The sequence below is a fragment of the Lepus europaeus genome, unplaced genomic scaffold (assembly GCF_033115175.1).
Source record: "Lepus europaeus isolate LE1 unplaced genomic scaffold, mLepTim1.pri SCAFFOLD_29, whole genome shotgun sequence".
Taxonomy (NCBI): domain Eukaryota; kingdom Metazoa; phylum Chordata; class Mammalia; order Lagomorpha; family Leporidae; genus Lepus; species Lepus europaeus.
The window spans coordinates 923,421-942,526 of NW_026909167.1; the positions used below are offsets into that span (position 1 = coordinate 923,421).

The 19,106-nt window shown below is 45.3% G+C and overlaps 1 pseudogene; it reads right to left on the reverse strand.

The window, feature by feature from the left end:
• The window catches only part of LOC133754733 (F-box/WD repeat-containing protein 12-like), a 177,697-nt pseudogene that overhangs the window by 40,446 nt on the left and 118,145 nt on the right, over positions 1-19,106 (reverse strand).

The following is a 19,106-nucleotide window of genomic DNA, read 5'->3' on the forward strand; positions in this document are numbered from 1 at the left end:
GAACTTTCCGGGTTTGGAGAAGAACAAAGACATCCAAGTACATGAAGCTCACAGAACCCCTAATAAACATGACCAAAAGAGATCCTCACCACGACACGTCATAATCAAACTCACCACAGTGAAACATAAAGAAAAGATTCTAAAATGTGCAAGAGAGAAACACCAGATTACTCTCAGAGGATCCCCAATTACACTCACAGCAGACTTCTCATCAGAAACCTTACAGGCTAGGAGGGAAAGGCGAGACATAGCCCAAGTGCTAAGAGAGAAAAACTGCCAGCCCAGAATATTATACCCTGCAAAGCTCTCATTTGTGAATGAAGGTGAAATAAAGACCTTTCACAGCAAACAGAAATTGAAAGAATTTGTCGCCACTCGTCCAGCCCTGCAAAAGATGCTTAAAGATGTGTTACACACAGAAACACAGAATCATGGTCATCAATATGAAAGAAGGTAAAGGAAGAAAACTTACCAGTAAAAGATCATAGAAAACTCAAAGCATATACTAAAAATATCTTTGGGAAAATGGCAGGGCAAAGTTACTACCTATCCATAGTCACATTGAATGCTAATGGATTGAAATCTAAACTTAAAAGGCAAAGACTGGCTGAGTGGATTAAGGAACAAAACCCATCTATTTGCTGCCTACAAGAAACACATCTTTCCAACATAGAAGCATACAGACTGAAAGTGAAAGGTTGGAAAAAGATATTCCACACCAACAGAAACCAAAGAAAAGCAGGTGTAGCCATATTAATATCAGACAAAATAAACTTTAACACAAAATCTGTTAAGAGAGACAAAGAGGGGCACTATATAATGATTAAGGGTTCAATTCAACAGGAAGATGTAACTATTATAAATGTATACGAGCCTAATTACAGGGCACCAGTTTATTTAAAAGATGTTAAGGGACTTAAAGGGAGACTTAGATCCCAATACAATCGTACTGGGAGACTTCAATACTCCACTCTCAGAAAGAGACAGATCATCTGGACAGAAGATCAACAAAGAAACAGCAGATTTAATTGATACTATTGCCCAAATGGATCTGACAGATATCTACAGAACTTTCAATCCTACATCTAAAGATTTTACATTCTTCTCAGCAGTGCATGGAACCTTCTCTAGGATTGACCACATACTAGGCCATAAAGCAAATCTCAGCAAATTTAAAAGATTTAGAATCATACCATGCAGCTTCTCAGACCACAAAGGAATGAAGGTGGAAATCAGCAACTCAGAAATCCCTAGAAAGTATGCAAACACATGGATACTGAACAACATGCTCCTGAATGAACAATGGGTCATAGAAGAAATCAAAAGAGAAATAAAAAATGTTATGGAAGTAAATGAGGATAACAGCACAACATATCAAAACTTATGGGATACGGCAAAAGCAGTGTTGAGAGGAAAGTTTATATCAATAGGTGCCTATATCAAGAAATTGGAAAGGCACCAAATAAATGAGCTTTCAGCACATCTCAAGGATCTAGAAAAACTGCAGCAAACCAGACCCAAATCTAGTAGGAGAAGAGAAATAATTAAAATCAGAGAAGAAATCAACAGAATTGAATCCAAAAAAAATTGCAAAAAATCAGGCAAGCGGAGAGCTGTTTTTTTGAAAAAATAAATAAAATTGACACACCATTGGCTCAACTAACTAAAAAAAAGAAAGGACCCAAATCAATAAAAATCAGAGATGAAAAAGGAAATGTAACAACAGACACCACAGAAATAAAAAGAATCATCAGAAATTATTACAAAGAGTTGTATGCCAACAAACAGGGAAATCTATCAGAAATGGGCAGATTCCTGGACACATGCAATCTAACTAAATTGAACCAGGAAGACATAGAAAACCTAAATAGGCCAATAACTGAGACAGAAATTGAAACAGTAATAAAGGCCCTCCTAACAAAGAAAAGCCCAGGACCAGATGGATTCACTGCTGAATTCTACAAGACATTTAAAAAAGAATTAACTCCATTTCTTCTCAAACTATTCAGAGCAATCAAAAAATATGTAATCCTCTCAAATTCTTTCTATGAAGCCAGCATCACCTTAATCCCTAAGCCAGAGAAAGATGCAGCATTGAAAGAGAATTACAGACCAATATCCCTGATGAACATAGATGCAAAAATACTCAATAAAATTCTGGCCAATAGAATACAACAACACATCAGAAAGATCATCCACCCAGACCAAGTGGGATTTATCCCTGGTATGCAGGGATGGTTCAATGTTCACAAAACAATCAACAGAATACACCACATTAACAGACTGCAGAAGAAAAACCATATGATTCTCTCAATAGACGCAGAGAAAGCATTTGATAAAATACAACACCCTTTCATGATGAAAACCCTAAGCAAACTGGGTATAAAAGGAACATTTCTCAATACAATCAAAGCAATATATGAAAAACCCATGGCAAGCATCCTATTCAATGGGGAAAAGTTGGAAGCATTTCCACTGAAATCTGGTACCAGACAGGGATGCCCACTCTCACCACTGTTATTCAATATAGTTCTCGAAGTTTTAGCCAGAGCTATTAGGCAAGAAAAAGAAATTAAAGGGATACAAATTGGGAAGGAAGAACTCAAACTATCCTTCTTTGCAGATGATATGATTCTTTATTTAGGGGACCCAAAGAACTCTACTAAGAGACTACTGGAATTCATCGAAGAGTTTGGCAAATATCAGGATATAAAATCAATGCACAAAAATCAACAGCCTTTGTATACACAGGCAATGCCATGGCTGAGGAAGAACTTCTAAGATCAATCCCATTCACAATAGCTACAAAAACAATCAAATACCTTGGAATAAACTTAACCAAGGACATTAAAGATCTCTTCGATGAAAATTACAAAACCTTAAAGAAAGAAATAGAAGAGGATACCAAAAAATGGAGAAATCTTCCATGCTCATGGGTTGGAAGAATCAATATCATCAAAATGTCCATTCTCCCAAAAGCAATTTACAGATTCAATGCAATACCAATCAAAATACCGAAGACATTCTTCTCAGATCTGAAAAAAAATGATGCTGAAATTCTTATGGAGCCACAGGAAAACTTGAATTGCTAAAGCAATCTTGTACAGTAAAAACAAGGCCAGAGGCATCACAATACCAGATTTCAGGACATACTATAGGGCAGTTGTTATCAAAACAGCATGGTACTGGTACAGAAACAGATGGGTAGACCAATGGAACAGAATAGAAACACCAGAAATCAATCCAAACATCTACAGCCAACTCATATTTGATCAAGGATCCAAAACCAATATCTGGAGTAAGGACAGTCTATTCAATAAATGGTGCTGGGAAAATTGGATTTCCACGTGCAGAATCAAGAAGCAAGACCCCTACCTTTCACATTACACAAAAATTCATTCAACGTGGATTAAAGACTTAAATCTACGACCTGACACCACCAAATTATTAGAGAGCATTGGAGAAACCCTGCGAGATATTGAGACCAGCAAAGACTTCCTAGAAAAGACCCGGCAGGCTCAGGCAGTCAAAGCCAAAATTAACTATTGGGATTGCATCAAACTGAGAAGTTTCTGTACTGCAAAAGAAACAGTCAGGAGAGTGAAGAGGCAACCAACAGAATGGGAAAAAATTCGCAAACTATGCTACAGATAAAGGGTTGATAACCAGAATCTATAAAGAACTCAAGAAACTCAACAACATCAAAACAAACAACCCACTTAAGAGATGGGCCAAGGACCTCAAAAGACATTTTTCAAAAGAGGACATCCAAATGGCCAACAGACACATGAAGAAATGTTCAAGATCACTAGCAATCAGGGAAATGCAAATCAAAACCACAATGAGGTTCCACCTCACCCCAGTGAGAATGGCACACATTCAGAAATCTACCAACAATAGATGCTGGAGAGGATGTGGGGAAAAAGGGACACTAACCCACTGTTGGTGGGAATGCAAACTGGTTAAGCCACTATGGAAGTCAGTCTGGAGATTCCTCAGAAACCTGAACATAACCCTACCATACAACCCAGCCATCCCACTCCTTGGAATTTACCCAAAGGAAATTAATTTGGCAAATAAAAAAGCCATCTGCAACTTAATGTTTATTGCAGCTCAGTTTACAATAGCTAAGACCTGGAATCAACCCAAATGCCCATCAACAGTAGACTGGATAAAGAAATTATGGGACTTGTACTCTATAGAATACTATACAGCAATCAAAAACAATGAAACCCGGTCATTTGCAACAAGATGGAGCAATCTGGAAAACATCATGCTGAGTGAATTAAGCCAGTCCCAAAGGGACAAATATCATATATTCTCCCTGATTGGCGACAAATAACTGAGCTCCAAAGGGGAAACCTTTTGAAGTGAAATGGACACTATGAGGAACAGTGACTTGGTCAGCTCTTGTGCTGACTGCTGATGTACAATGTAATACTTCATCCATTTTAGTATTTTTTTCTCTGTTTTGTTCTAGTACTATTGGTTGAACTCTGTAATTAACACACAGTTATTCTTAGGTGTTTAAAGCTTAACTGAAAAATGATCCCTGTTAAATATTAGAGTGGGAATAAGAGACAGAGAAGATGTACAATTTGGGACATGCTCAATTGGACTTGACCCAAATGGTGGAGTTAGAAATGTGCCAGGGGATTCCAATACAATCCCATCAGGGTGGCATGTACCAATGCCATCTCACTAGTCCAAGTGATCAATTTCAGTTCACAATTGATCACACTGATAGCTCTAAGAGTCAAAGGGATCACACAAACAAGACTAATGCCTGCTAATACTAACTGATAGAATCAAAAAGGGAGAGAAAGATCCAACATGGGAAGCGGGATAAACAGCAGACTCATAGAATGTCAGATGTCCTAAACAGCACTCTGGCCTCAGAATCAGCCCTTAAGGCATTCAGATCTGGCTGAAGAGCCCATGAGAGTATCGTAGGCATGGAAAGCCAAGACACTGTGGCAAAACAAAAAAAGAAGAAGAAGAAGACAACCGAAATGAAAGATCTCTGCGAGTGAGATCCCAGTGGAAAGAACCAGGCCATCAAAGAAGGAGGTACCTTTCTTTGAAGGGAGGAGAGAACTTCCACTTTGACTATGACCCTATCGGAATAAGATCAAAGTTGGCAAACTCTAAAGGCTTCCATAGCCTTGGAAACTCATGACTAGAGCCTAGGGAGATTACTGATGCCATGAACAAGAGTGTCAAATTGTTAAGTCAACAACAGGAGTCACTGTGTACTTACTTCTCATGTGGGATCTGTCCTTAAATTAGGGTCCAATGTGAAGTAATGCTATAACTAGTACTGAAACAGTATTCTACACTTTGTGTTTCTGTGTAGGTGCAAACTGATGAAATCTTTACTTAATATATACTAAATCAATCTTCTGTATATAAAGATAATTGAAAATGGATCTTGATGTGAATGGAATGGGAGAGGGAGCGGGAGATGGGAGCGGTGTGAGGGGGAGGGAAATTGTGGTAGGGGGAAGCCATTGTAATCCATAAACTGTATGTTGGAAATTTATTTTTACTAAATAAAAAATTAAAAAATAAATAAATAAAAGTTAAAAAAATTTTAAAGAAAAAAATATATATACAGTTAAGTCTAATCTCATAAAGGTTTAATTTCATTTAATTAAAAAGTAATTTTTTCTTACTGTAAAATCAAGTCTGTTGGTATTCAATTGCACAGCAGAGTAATAACAGTTAACCATATCATATTGTACTTTCCTAAATAGCTAGAAGAAGGACTTCTGAATGTACACACTACAAAGAAATCTTGAATATATGAAGCAACAGATGCTGATTATCCTAATATGATCATTAAAATATATGCATACCAAAGTATTACATTGTACTCCATAAATATGTTCAATTACTCTTTGTAAATAAATAAAAAATTGTTTTCTGGAAATAAAAGAATCATGGTGAATGAAATGTATACCTTTGGTTTTAGAGTAGAAAATAGCTCTGCCATATTCCATAGGAGATATAACAGTGTTTAGAGAATGAGAAGTCCAACCATTGTTAATTGATGTTACCCAAAGTGATTTAAATATTCAGAGTTTTCCAAACATGTTTAACAAAATTTCTCAGAATACCCGGTGCATTAACAAGCATCCAAGGAAGATGAATTTGCATAGAATATGTTTCAAAATTATTTGCCATAGTCTTTTAATTTAAATTTTTTAAAGATTTTCTTTCTGTATATGAGGAGTAGAGTTACAGAAAGTGAGAGGGAGAGACAGAGAGAAAGGTCTTCCCTCCATTGGTTCATTCCCCAGATGGCTGCAATGGCTGGAGCTGTGCCGATCCAAAGCCAGGAGCCAAATGCTTCCTCTGGGTCTCCCATGCGGGTGCAGGGGCCCAAACACTTGGGCCATCTTTTACTGCTTTCCCAGGCCACAGCAGAGAGCTGGATCAGAAGAGGAGCAGCCAGGACTAGAACCATCGCACATATAGGATGCTGGCGCTGCAGGCAGAGGATTAACCCACTGCACCATGGCACTGGCCCAGCATCTTCTAATTTTAATTTGCAATGACTTTCAGAATATAGGAGTATACACTGCACATTGGTACTCACAATGATAATTATTGAATTTTTTTTAAAAAAATTACTTACTTTCAAGCAGAGAGACAGAGAGAGAGAGAAAGAGAGACAGAGAAGGAGATCACCTCCCATTCATTGGTTCACAGCCTAAAAGCCTAGAATGACCAGAACTAGGCTGGGGCCAAGGCTGAGAACCAGGAATTTAAACTAGATCTTCCACATAAGTGGCCCATCACCTGCCCCCTCATAATAGTTACTGGTATGTGGCAAATTGGAGGGCCACAGTGCTCAAATACTTTATACTTGATGTTTCTTTAAAAATATTTTACTGGATAAAGTGAATATTACAATGAATGGGCTTTGAGTAGAGCATACAGCCCTCCATGTGGTGGGCCTCATCCAATCACTTGATAACCTTTATAGTACAAGGACTGACCTCTCCTGGACAAGATGGAATTCATCCTGCAAATGGCCTTTGGATTTGAATTTTAACACTGACCCTTTCCCAGGCTTCCTGCCTACCATATTACCCTGCCAATGTTGAACCTGCCAGCCTCCTTAATCACATGAGCCCATTACTTAAAACAGAACTCTGTGTACATCCTACCCATTGTTTCACAGAAAAACTCTAATATAGTGACTAAGATTCTAGGATCTTCTTCTGTCTCTAAAACTGGCAAATAAGGTATGTATTCACCCAGTCATTGAGCAATACTGCTTAGAAGTAAACCCAGAAGGAAAGTGTTCTTTTATACAAAGAAGATACCTTGAGCTTCCCCAAATTCACAACAAAATCTCAAAGTTAGCTTGATTGATATCCATCATTTATAAGGAGGAAAAGTATGTTAGTATTTTTTGAAAAATAAAATGTTTAGAGTTGGGTGTTTGGAATATTGGTTCAGACTCCTTTTGAGTCACCTGAGTCCCACATTGGATTGTGCAAGTTCTAGCTACACTCCTGATTTCAGCTTCCTGTTAATGCACACACTAGGAGACAGTAACTGATGTCTAAAGTACTTGCACCTCTGACACTCACATGAGATACCAAGACTGAGTTTTTAGCTCCTGTTTGAGCCTGCCCCACCCCTGACTTATTGGTATGTGGGGAATGAACCAGTGAATGAGAGATCTCTCTCTTGCTCCTTCATGCATTAATACATGCTTCGTGCAGACACTGTGATGGGTGTTCTGGCGCACTCTCATATTACTACCTAGACCTGCTCCCATGCTGCAGGTTTGCACCCTGCACCAGAAATATTTTAAGGACTCAGTTTGCACTGAGGCAGTTTAATGATGGGTTCTTAGGAGAAACAGCAGGGGGCCCATGATGCTCACCTCTCCTAATAAGAAGAAGTGCTATTTCCCTGCTTTTGGAGGAGGAGCAGGGAGAAATGACATCTGCACTAGGGGAATGGGAAGTGCCATCTGGTAGGACTAGGAGTCAGAATGCCTAACATTCGGACAGGTTCTTGCAATATTCACTGCTCCAAGTGCTTTAGATAGATGGACTGCAATTATCACAACCTGTGGATATAAGATTATTATCCTGTTCTATAGGACACACGGATTCAGAGGTTTGCTCAGCTCACCAAGGTCACATGGCTGACACTGGGGCCTCCAGGTTTTCACCCCACAATCCAGCTCAGGAGCCAGTATCTTCACCTGGGGCAGGTTTCCCCTTGAAGAAAATTCCTGGGGTCCAACACAGTGGAGACCATTCATACAGCATGTGACGCCTCTGCTGCCTCCACTGGAAAGAAGTCAGGAGCCACCCAGGGGAATGACGCAACAAGCCAGGCCTGGTCCAGTGCAGCTGTCATCATCTCAGCCTTCTTCGCACAGGCAGGACACCCCAGCACCCACTGACAGTTCCCAAACGGGACAGGCCTGATCCCTGGGCTTCCTCCAGGGCATCGGCCACCACAGCTGATTATATTTCTGGAGTACTCAACTGAAAAGTCCAGGCTTCCTTACACATTCCACTTCTCATATGGGGTCCTCATGAATTACTGCTCCAAGGACAGGGGGGTCTTGCCCTGTGGGAAGGACATGGACCACTGAGCCCATGCTGATGTCTCCCAGTGCTCCCTTCGACTTGAGGCACAGGAGGACAGTTAGGGAAGGAAGGAAGGGAAGTGTCCTGTGTTCGTGCCCTGATTCTGTGACCTCTCCACACTGGGACAAAGTTGGAATACATCTCCATCCTGATCCTGATGAGGAGCACACTCAGAATCAGAGCCAGGCACAAAATCTAAAGCAGGCTCCTGGGAAGTCAGAGACACCGTAGCCTCAGCTGGCGCTCACCTGATCAACTGGACTGAAGAAAGTTAATGACTCCTGCCACCTAGCGATACAAACTTCAAACTGAGTTGAGCTTTCCAAGGAAGAGTATTTCTGGAAAACACGACCCGCTGACACACAGAAGCAACTTCATACCTTAGCATTAGGGACCCAGGAGAGGCTCTTCCGAGCTTAGGGGACTCTCAGGTTTCTGTGGAGACAGGTGGCTAAGAAGTGGTCACTAAGTTGAGTTGCCTGATGCCTAAAGTACACACAACCTGGAGTGGGGCAGATGTTAGCAGGTCAGTCTCAAGACCTAGCCCCTGGGGAAAGGTGTCCTTGTGCACCATCTGTGCTCCCTAGAGAAGCAAGCAGAGCCTGAAGCTGCCTAGCTCACTGCCAGGGTGTCCGTGTTAGAGTCAAGGGACGGCCCATCTGACCTCCTCTCTAGAAAATCTCACAAGTCTAGGACCGCTGCACACTATGTGGACAACTCCTGGATAAATTCTGCTCTGCATGGCCTCAGTCCATTAGGACACCCCGTCTGAGAACAGATTCCTGGAACACAAACATGCTAACAGATTGCCCAACTGTCAATGGCACACTCTTGAATTTGTCCACATAAGGAAGTGATGAAAATCCACATGTATTTGAATCTTTGACCCTTAAAGATGAACCAACCTACCTAGGAGCAAAGCAGTGACTCAGAATGAGAAGGATCCATGCTCACACACAAGTGCACCCAGCCTTGGATGCAGCTTTGATGATTAGCTTGGTCTCTAAGGCACACACCCACTGTCACCCAAATATTCTTAATGCACACATATCTCGGGTCATACATGTTGGAAGCAAGCATGCAGGGTTAGGCAAGAGGGGCAACAGGAGCAGGGGTAGAAATTCTGGAACTGCTCCCCAACAACAATTTGTTTTCCAAAGGACGCCCCCATGGAAGGCATATCTTGCATCACTGTGCTCAGAGACAGCCTGCCCACCACCAACAGTCCAAGTGGCAACAGAGCAGTAAGAGTGGGGTCTATACATACAGAGTAGTAAGATGCACACACTCACATAGGCAGGGCCCTCTTATTCCCCACTGCTGCATGCTGGAGGGGCCTTTGGAGCACAAAGAGATCTCCTCTTCCCAGGGACCCCTTGGAGATCAGGAGTCATAAAAGCAGCCATCTGAGATCTCTGAGCGACTCTGTGTTGCTCTAGATTAGGATCAAGAACCAAGCAGTTCAAGAATCCTCTGACCCTGTCATCCCCTGTTCAGCATTTGTGCATCATTTCATCCAGGTTTAACGATCTCACCAGCAAGCAGATAAAAATTGCAAATTTCATGTATTAGCACTGATAAAAATTCCAATGTCTTGCTTTGTCTATTACACTGCTTTGTGGTGTCATGGCTGGCATTTTATTACTCTTTGTACATTTCTAATGGCTTCTAGATTTGTCAGTTTTCTGTGCCTACTGAGTAACAGAAACTTTCCCCCACCCTGCATCCTGGAGCACCACAGCTGGTCTTTGGCAAACATCCTCTGTTGGGACCATCCTCACCTCAGTGGGATGTGCAGATTGGTGAGCTTTCCTAGTAACAACTTCCCAGGAAGAACAGAAACAATGTCTAGGTCTTCTGGAAGTTCCGTAAGGTGGGGGTGGCGATGGAGGTGAACAGATTCAAACAGGATTTCTTTAAACCTGTAAGGGTTACAAGAAAGAGGACAAGCTCTAGACTCCAGCAGCAATCCCTCAGGCTGAAACCTAGGTTCCTGAAGTTAGTAATCCATCAGAGAGACCCACCCAGCATGACTGGCACTGTATGCACATCCTCCCAGCATCACTGAGCATCAGATCAGACATCAACCTGGGCTGGGCATCTGTGTTTCCCATCTGTCAGGTTCCAAATGGGGGCTGACATACCTGCACATACCATATATCACCTCTGGGCTGTATAACTGGAAGGCACAAGAGGAAAGCCTAAAGAATTCCATTCATGAATAATGGGGATTTGTTGAAACTAGAATGCCCACCTTCTGACAGTAGTGGAAACGTGAGCTGGGCTAGCAAAGTCCTTGGAGGAAGCTCAATAGGCATGCTAATCAAACAAATTACTAGTCCTCGAGCGTGGTTGGGAGATCAGTGCCAAGGACAACCCCAGTGGGGGAATCACAAAATACCACAAGGACATAAAGAAATTAGAGCATTGGGGAATGTATTTCTAAAAGTCATATAAAAGCAAGCAGGGCCCTCATAAGATGGAGAAAACTAAAGCGATACACCATATAGCAAGAGAAAACCACTCTTCTTCTAAGAATGACCACATGAGGGTCTCAGACAGCAGGATATGGCCAGTACTCAATCCATGCCCCAAACTGGGTCCCTGTGAATTGTCAAACAGCCCTGCTACAGACTCCACGCTCTAACTTTCTTCATTGTGTAAAGAGATGGCCCAAACCTGAGTGCAGCACTAGCTTGAGCACACCTGAACCCCTCTTGAGTGTGCACTTTTACATATCCTGTAAAGAACCATGCTTCTCTGCTGACCTTTTGTCTGATCTTGAATCTTCTTTTATTGGAGACAAACACCTGGACCTAGCTACCCAACAAACTGATCTGCAAATACAAATCTACCTTCACCTACCAAGGAGATGCTCCACACACATGAACCAGGAAACTGGGTCTACAAAACTTGAGACATTGGGCTCCACATGATTAGCAAAATCACAAGTGGACAGGACCCCATGTGGTCTGCTAACGATCCATTCTTCTCTTAAATATGAAGGTTAGAGGCCAGCGCTCTGCATATCAGGTAAAGCCGCTGCCTGCAGTGCCAGCATCCCATATGGGCACTGGTTTGAGTCCTGGCTGCTCCATTCCAATCCAGCTCTCTGCGGTGGCCTGGGAAATCAGTGGAAGATTGCCCAAGTCCTTGGGCCCCTGCACCTACGTGGGAGACCTGAAAGAGCTCCTGGCTTTGGATAGGCGCAGCCCCGGCCATTGTGACCAATTGGGGAGTGAACCAGCGGATGGAAGACCTCAGTCTCTCTGCCTCTGCTCTCTCTGTGTAACTCTGACTTACAAGTAAATAAATCAATCTTTTAAAACAAATGAAGTTTATTGCTTAGGTTCACCATACCCAAGTGAAGCTGCTGGGCCTACCCTTACCAATCAACAGCTATTCTCATGACTCTATATCTAAGCTCTCAGAGTATGCATTTACAGGAAACTGGATTCAGAAGCCACAGGCATGTACATCTACTTGATAAAGCTAACTATAGTACTAAGTAGTCCTTGAAACGCACAATTTTGCTCTAAGAAAACGATCTTTTGTTTGCTTGAAACAAAAAACACCCTAAATAAAGACAATATCAAACACGTTCCCTGAATTCCTAAAGGCACCGGAACACCCACTTTCAGATACAACACACTTTCAGATACAACCACCCCACAATTCTCACACGGCCAAATAAACAAGAAAACCTACATGCTCACATACACACACTGACCCCCAAACCATGCACACACACTTATCGGTGTGCAGTCAGTGGCACTGATCTAACAGGTGAGTAGCACAGAAGTCACACACCATACAAGGTACAACTTCCTTTATTGTTAATTTCATGCACACAAGATGCAGGCAAGGCAACCGTGATTTGACACAGGACTGGGGACTACAGCTGACTACTAACTGAGCCAAGCTGCTCACGTCACTGACACCTATCCGCACTAAACCTGAGTGCTGCACTTCTCCTCAGCTGCACCACGTCCATAGGTCAAACAGGATGCACCTGAGGGCGGCACGCACCGTCAGCAGCCCGAGCTACCTGTTGGGCTGCATCAGGGTTTCCGTCCCGAGGGAGCTTCCCCAGCCTCAGCCTTGCTCAGAGTGCTGGCGACACCGACGGGACACACGGAGGGTCCTCTGCGGTACTAAAGCCCCCTCACGTAGGTCAGGCATCGTCAGCACACGGGGAGCGCCCTGCCAGGACCAGGACCGGCACCAAATTCGGCGGTTTAACCGCTCGCTCGCTCACTCGCTCGCTCCGCAGCCAGCTGGCCGCTGGGGCCGCTGGGCCGCACAGACCAAGGGAGAGCCCACCGCATAGCGGGAAGGATCACAAAATGCAAGGACCGCTCGGCAAGACTGGGGCTGGGGGTCCATTACCTTCTAAGTAACGGACTCTCGGGGCGCCGCCATGGCTGCGATTCCCTGGGGCACGCGCTCTCCTCGTGCCTGCGCATCACCTGGGTTGGACGCCCGCAACGGATGCTGGGAGACGTTGGAAGGCAACTTGAGCATGGCGGGAACCCGGCACGCCCCGAGGGCGTGCGCATGCGTGCGGAGCGCGCGCCAAAGATAGGAGTGCAGGGAGACAATATGTGGTCTAGAAAGATTTTTGCGGTTTTTCCGCGACCAGACGAGTCCTGGAATCTTTGTGGCCGTCCCTCCATTAACCTAGCGCGTCTGAAACGACCCCTGATGGTTTGGAAGAGGGCAGACGTCCGCCCTGGCACGCGCACCCCAGGGAAGGGCTCTTCCCAGGCTGCACCCTAGAGCGGGGTCTCCTGCACTGGGGTCAGCGCTTGCATCCTCTCCGGACTGCAGGTCTCCGAGACTTGTCCGCGCCTCCCCAAAACGCTGCCTCCTTTCTTCCCAGCCCGCCTGGGTTCCATGGAAGAACAGTCTGGCCAAGAATGTTAGACCTGGAAACACTGAGGGACTCCGGCTCCTAGCTCCGTTCTTAGAGTTTTTCCTCTGGTATTTACTGTGCTTGGGGAACTTACATGATACAGGGAATTTTAAATAAACAGTGATTCGCAAATGCTTTCGTTGAAAATTTCTTACCATCCTAAGACATGCCAATTTGAACCACATAAAGTAAAAAATACCATGTAGTATAGGCGTTATTTCACAACAAAGAAACACTCATTCCTTAAGTTTCTAAGTACAAAACGTGGCTTCATCAACCCTCCAATACGAAGTTATTGTTTGAACACCATGTAAGGGTGCCCACGATAGAAATACAAGTCTTTGAGAAGGCTCTTAAACTTGTTTATGTTTTAAGTCACACCTCTAGGTGGTTTTTATTTCTTAGGTCACACCTCTAAGTGGTTTTTTTGTTTTTTGTTTTTGTTTTTGTTTCTTTTTTGTTGTTGTTGGTGGTGGTGGTGGTTTTTTGCCATATTATCTTCTGAACGTTTGGTAGACCTGATCCAGTACTTGCATGAAGAATAAAAACATTGTTGAGTGTAAGTGGGTGGTTCATGCTACAGAGGACTGAGGCTCCTAGACCCTGGTTTATTCTCCAGGTGACTTCAACTCCAGGGCTATGCCAGGAGGCAGCTAGATGCGTGGAACTTCAGTTCTTTTCAGGTCACACCTGGATTCGTGAACCCAACAACTTGAGGCATCATCTGTGGTCTCCCAGGGTGCACATCAGCAGAATGCTGGAAGGCCCAATGACTCCAGTACAGACTCCACACCATCCGGAGTACCTGTAACATTTATGAGCTAAAGACTCACTTTTTCTAAATACCTGTACTACAAACCAAAGAAAGTAACCACAAGTAACACAAACTCATTCTGCACACCAGTAAAATTAACTATCAGAAACTAATTGAAAGTATTTTCAAAAACAAAACTCCTGTCCATATACTTTTTGATAAAAATGTACACATCACAAAAATTTCCTGTGGAAGGGAAAAGTGACCAGGATACTTTGTTGGGAGGAAGCCCCATCCCTATGTATTCCATTTGACTTTTGAAATACAAAAATATTTGCACGTCACAATACTCCATGAAAAGCATTAAAAGGAGAAAAAGCATACATTTAACAACAAACACTGTCAGTACCATAAAAGGTTGGGGAGGGGGTTTCTGAGTTAGTCTGTAAGCTTTAATATCAGTTCTTGATGGACAGAGGCGTTCCAACAAAGGGGATCAGAAGTCAGACTTTGCTTGGAAATGCAGATTCAGCAGTGGACAGTACTTGGGGGTGTAAGACTGCTTCCCTCAGGATGAAGTGCACACACTGCAACTGTCACTGATCCGCTGATACGTTTTCAGACACTTGGTCTCCTCTTCTCCCTAAGCAAGCCTGTACTGATCACATCATGTGTTCTGAAATTTGATGAGAAAGTACTTCACTGAATGTAGCTAGGGGCCTACCTTCCTCCACAGGTGGGAAGCAGGGTGGCCTAGGAAGCAAGAGTAGGTATATTGATATGCAACAGATGTTAAGGAGGAACCAAGTACAGTCGGTGTGCTGGAAATCAGAGAATACTTTAACACTGCCTGAGGAGCTCACATCAGCTGTTTTGCCACAGTTCAGATTCAGGAGAACTTGAGATTCTGCCCTACTGCAAGAGCCTCAGAATGTCTCCCCACCCCCACCTGGGCTGCTCTCCTGCCACCCCTCCCCCACCAGAGAAGCCTGAGCCCCACATTCCGTTCCTGTTACCTTTAAACTTGCCCCAGCTGCTGCAGTTGGACCCTGAGCGGCCAGCTCACTGCTGGGTCCTGAACTTGTTTCTCTCATTGAGGAGGCTGTGCTGAGTGTCCAAGCCTGCAGGGAGAGCTTCAGGAGGAGGTAAGTCTGTAGGGGTGGGGCTGTTTAACCAGATTCCCTGCTACTACTTGGATACTTGGGGACTCACATGGGACACGTCCCCTGGGGACAGCTGACTGGATTGAAGTAGAAGAAAGAGACAACCCTGGATGTCCACAAGGACATCGTACCTGGGGAGGCTGTGGAAGCCTATGTTGAACGGGCGCTGTTGACTGGGGAGACTACTGGCCACATACAGGTGGATCAAGATGCCCCATGGGAAGTGTACTGATGAGTAGAAGAGACGGGAGCAAATGGATTCATTCTCTGTAAACCAGGAGAGGGGCACAGGTCACTTCAGTCTGAGGGGTGTAGTGCGAGGATGGCTGGGGATGAGGTGGAGGCAGAGAGAGGGTTCAGGGTATAGCTGAGCCTACCCTTTCAGTCACAGGGAGCCTGCCCTTGAAAGGGCTCAGAGGGTGTAGACATGGGTATCCTAGGTATTAGGATGCTGAGATGAAATGGGCTTAGCCATGAAAATGATCAGTTGGGATCCTTCACTTTTACCCATTCTTCCTTGAGTGAGGCTGGAAATTACAGCAACCTCTACTGCCCATATCCTCCCAGCTCTCTGCTTCCTGCCCAGTTTTGGTTTCTTTCACTCCAGGAAAGTTGGTTTCTCTGGATTCTGCAAGGACAGGAATGGCAATTAGCATCAGGCAACAGAGGGCTTGGGTTTCCCCTAAGTGGTCTGCATTGTTCCTCCTGTAGTGGAAACAAAAGTCTTTCAATCAAGTCATCCTACATCTCATGGTGGGCCTCTGCCAAGGACTTTCCACAAAGATGAAGGCAGTGCACGAACTCCACCTCTGTACTTCACAGACAGGTTCAGCTGGGCAGAGTGGTTGGATTTCCACAGGAAGTTTCAGTGAATGCTGTTCTCCACCTTTATTTTCATAAAGCTTAATTATTTGAGTAGCAGAGTGACACAGGAGGGGAGATAGTGAGGGCTTGACAAGCAATGGAAAAGGGAGAGAGGGAGAAAAGAAAGAGAGAGAAAGGAAGGGAGAGAGGGAGAGAGGAGGGAGGGAGGGAGAGAGAGAGAGAGAAAGAGAGAGAAAGGGAGGGAGAGGGAGGGAGAGGGAGAGGAAGGGAAGGAGGTATCTACATCTTCTATCCACTGTACTCCCCAGTGTCTGAAATAATCAGAGCTGGGCAAGGTCAAAGCCAGGAGCCCAGAACACTGCCAGAGTCTCCAACAAAGGATAGCAATTCGTGTGCTATGTCTTCATTTTCTGCCCCCCTTCTCACATTAGCAAGAAGTTGCATCAGAAGTACAGTTTGCCAGGACTAGAACAAGCTCCAATATGGGATGTGGACATGCCAAGTTGCAGCTTAACTCACTGTGCCAAAGAAACCACACCTGTTTTTATATTAAAGGATGGAGAGTAGCAGTTAGGAAGGTTACGTTCAATGTGAGGACACGGATCCTGATCCTTAGACACATGTGCACTGTGCCTGTTGTCATTTACTGGGCTCTGTGTGGTTCCTGGTCAGGGATGTGTTCCAGTACATATTGTCCCCCCAACTCCCTGACTCAAGCCTACTCCTCAAGCCTTTGCTTTCCATCACTGAGAGCATAAAGAACAATCCCAGATAGTCACCATTTCCCTCAACCAATTCTGATCTGACCCTTTAGAAATTACGAAATCCCGGACACCTCCCCAGACACCCCTACCAGTCACCACCCTGTGGACTTTCTAACCCTATGCAGCCATCCCTGATTGTGTAAGGAGATCATCTCAAGGGACCAACATCTACCTATCAGTCCTGTTCTTGGGGAACACAGAGGGACCACCAGGCCATGCAACCAGGGGCGGCCAATATATATATGCTCCCTGTGGTTTCGGCAGGGCCCTCTTAAGAAGAGTACCACCTGCTAGCAGGATGACGTTATCCTCAGAGATCACAAGGTTATCCTCATGAATCACAAGGCCATGGTAGGGAGAGATTTCTTCCCAGACCTTTGACCTTCTTGTGCTAGGGTTTAAGGAAAGTGTCCACTAAGAAGTCCCCCTAAGGTGGGATCTGGGCTCGGTGTTGTGAATCAGCTGGCTTTACCTAGGCCGGGTGGGCATGTGGCACCACAGCTGTATAAGTCCCCTAGCCTGCTGTGGAGTACTGAGGTGCCACTAGGGAGGCAATGCTGATCCAGGTGTTGGGAGACATCTAGAGAACTGGGAGTCACCCTGTGTGACTCTAGGGGCAGTGAGAACTCAGTGTTGCATCCTGGCAATGAAGGGTATCTGAGAATTGCTATTCAAGAAGGGTATTGAGAATTCGTTCGCATATTCCATTCACCCCTCTCCTTTGTCTCCACAGCATCTCCAGGGCTGGGATCAGCCATGATCCCGCACCCAGGCACCTCCACGTCTCTCGTCATGCTGCTGCCCTTTCCCCAACCAACTCATGGCCCTGCACCCCAGCCACCCTGGGGACAGCCCCCTCCGCCCCTCCTGAATGTGGCATTCCCTCCAGGCAGTCGCCTCGTGCTGCCTGCTGCTATCCCCAGGATGCCCACAGTGGCTGGAAATAGTGGCTGTGGCCCAAATGGGGCTGGGAATGTCCAGCTATTACTCCAGTTGAGGACAGGAGGGCAGCCAGTGGAGCCCCTCCACTCTCAGACCTTGGTCTACAACCAAACCCATATCAGCCTGAATGCCCCAGAGGGGTTCTGTGGGGCAGGGCAGCACCCTGCTCCCATAGCAGTGCCTGTGTCTTCCCTGCAGGCAACAGTGCCTGCACCTACCATGGTGGGAACCCAGGCCAGTCAGGGGGGCTGGCCTCCAGGCCGCCCTCCTCCAGCTCTACCACCAGCTGCCCAGCTGGCCCCGATGGTCTTCCCAGTAAACAACGGGCCACCATCACAAGGGGCTGACAGGGAGCACATCCTGCCTACTCCCAAGGCCCAAGCCTCACCAGACAACCCCTGCAACTCCACCAGCGTCTACGAGAACTTCCGGCGCTGGCAGCACTTCAAGGCCCTGGCCCGGAGGCTCCTTCCCCAGAGCCCTGACACAGAAGCTCTGTCCTGCTTCCTCATGTGAGTACCCATGCCCAGGGCCTGGGGCAGTGCATTGGGAGGATCACGGGGTGGACAACGCAGGCTAAAAGGGCTCCCAAAGGAAGACCCTGAAGGCTATCGAGAGACCACATGCAGTTCCCATTGGCAGCCATGATATCTCATGCTGCCTGTGACATGCTTCCAGGGCCTTGCCCCACTGGATCTTAGCTATCCTGTGAAAACATTTACACTTCCACAATTTCCAGGGTAACCCTTACAGAACACTCAAGGTCAGAGCGTGTCCTGGAATCACAAGAGCCACCACTGGGGTTTGAGTCTGAGTCCACACAGCAATCCCTGTCCACCACTAGCATCATACACAGAAGGTCACAGACCCAGGGACTTGACGTGAGGGCTGATAAGGAGGGAAGTCTTATGCACAGCCCAACCCTCACTCTTCCCGGAACTTCCAGGAAGACAGAAGGTGGTCAGGAGCCCACTCAGGGCAACGCTGGGGCACCAGCATGAGGGTCTCTCCTGGGCCAGCACTGACATCGCAGCCCAGAGCTCTCACAGAGAGGAGACACTCGCACCTGTTCCCAGGGAGCTGAGAAGGTCACTGCAGCGAACCTGCTGAGCTTGGCAC